Source organism: Vicia villosa, linkage group LG6 (assembly GCF_029867415.1).
Source record: "Vicia villosa cultivar HV-30 ecotype Madison, WI linkage group LG6, Vvil1.0, whole genome shotgun sequence".
NCBI classification, from domain to species: Eukaryota; Viridiplantae; Streptophyta; class Magnoliopsida; order Fabales; family Fabaceae; genus Vicia; species Vicia villosa.
The window spans coordinates 21297453-21299829 of record NC_081185.1 but is presented as its reverse complement, the minus strand read 5'-3'; positions in this window follow the sequence as shown (position 1 = coordinate 21299829).

Sequence of the window (2377 nt, the reverse complement as noted above, 5' to 3'; positions counted from 1 at the left end):
CTAACGATTCAATTTTATCTTTGGCATACACGCAGTTTATATGTGCTGGAATTTAAAATGCGGAAATGTAAAATGCGGAAAGTAAATCTACGCTATTACATCGATTGTGCAGGAAATGTAAACTACGCTATTTACATGAATTTGACAACCTATACATTTATCTAGGAATTTAAATTGCAAGAAAATAAAAGAAATGTTTTTGGATTTTTTATGATTGTTTTTAATTATAATTAATGCATGATTAATTAAATTAAAATGAGGAAAAAAGATGAAAATAAATTTCAAACCTAGAAATTAAGCTTAAAATATGTTCAAAATGTTTGTTAATTAATTTTAAAACAAAACTAATTTTTTTGGAATTTTTGAAATTGATTTGAAATCTATTAAGTTAATTAATACATAATTATATAAATAATTACACAAATAATTAAAACTTAAAGAGAAAATTATTCTAAATATGTACAAGATTAGCCTATGATATATAAACAATATTTAATATAAAGAACAAATTTTTTTATGATTTTTGATTGGTTGAAAATAATTAAAAGATAAATATATGCATATTATCTAATTAATTATAAAAAATATTTAAATTATGAAGAAAAATAAAATATTTTTATATCAGAAAATAAAATATTATTTTAGAAACTTAAAAATATTTTTTGTGTATTTTTTGGATATTTAAAACTATTTTTAATTAATTTTATAAAGAAATTAAAATAAAAATAGAAAATAAAAAGATAGTAATCAGATGTGGGAATTAAATGAAGTCCATGGTAAGGATGAGTGTTTTGATGCGTTGGATTGAGAGATGGATGGATCTGATGGTGAAAAGCATGAGGGACCATAGCACGTGACACACCTGCAAAACACTGAATCCAAGGTCAGTTTAAAAAAACACGCGCGCGCCCTCCAGCCAATCGGAGGACGCCACGCATCATCTTCTTCCCCAGGATGGATCTTTTACACCTTTCATTTGCAGGTGGTGTAAAAACTCCAACCTTTTACACCTGTTGAAAATAGCGAATGCAAGCAAACATTAATATAAATTTGGCGTGATGCCATGGTTTGGTTCGTCTTGTTCACGTGAGTTTAATGGTACTATTTAGAGTTTATAATTTTGCATGGATCGTAAAGCCCTAAATTTAAAAGTAAGAACCCTAAAATGGTGGTTCTTCGTATAGGTGTCCAAACTTCAATTAAGTTTCCAGAAATGATTAGGACCTCAAACTAAACTTAAATATGAATCTACATCTTGCTAATCATGCATGTGTGATGAGATTTTTGTAAGTTTTAGTTCGAGCAAACCGTGAGGTGTCGTGGACGATTCTGAGTGTTTCAAGGCTTGAAACTGATTGGAATAGTTTCAGTGATACTTGAGGAAGGTGTTTGAATGTTTAGTTTGTATTGAAACTGACTTGAATTCAAAATTCGAATTTGGAATTTCTTTGAAAATATTAAGTGATTACAAGTATGGTTACAAGCATAAATTCTGTTCTGAATTCGTCCCTTTTTTTTTTGTGAAGTACTCTAAGCTATTTATAAGCTATGTTGTGCTTAGAATTGAAGCCAAGAAGCCTTTTGTTGCCTTTGTTGAATTCTTGATTTTTTATATTAAAACCTTTGAATTGTTGACCAAGTCTTGCCTCTCTTCAATGCTCTTGCCTTGTACCTCAATCTTCTGCAGAAAATTAAAGATTCTTGGATGACTCATGCTTAGAAACTAAGCTATCCATTATCCTTCCATTTTCCATTTTCATTTAATCTTAAAATAGGATAAAATTAAACCAAAAATGGATAAAAATGGTGTGGGCTTTGTCTTGGTCGTGGGAGGCCCATAATATCATGGCAAACATGTTTGAACCATGAAAACTTGGCCCCATTTGGAAAAAATACATTTTTGAGCAATGTTGGTTTTATGCATTTTCCCAAAATTTAGCCAACTTCAACAAGGTGTAAATCCCTCAATTTTTATCATATGAAGGAGATCTTGCACTTTTTGGAAACCTCAAAGAGTCCTCTAACCAATGTCTTTGGTCTCATGTCAAAATGATTTTTGATGCTCCTTGTGTATCCTTTTGAAAAAAGTGTCTTTTTGTTGACTTTGAAAATGACATGTAATGTCTTGGTTCATAGTTTTCAAATGGTGAACCTAATGACCATGGTACCAATTGCATTTTAAATATAATTGAATTTCCTTCAAAATGAGCTTTGGTTTGAACTTTTTGGATGAAGGATGAGAGAGTTATGACCAGTCAAAGTTCAGTTGACTTTTTAGGAGAAAACCCTAATTTTGAATGTTAGGGTTTTGTTGATTTTTGATCTTTCCTTGATGAATTATGATCATCCAATGATCAAATGATGAATCCTTTGGCAA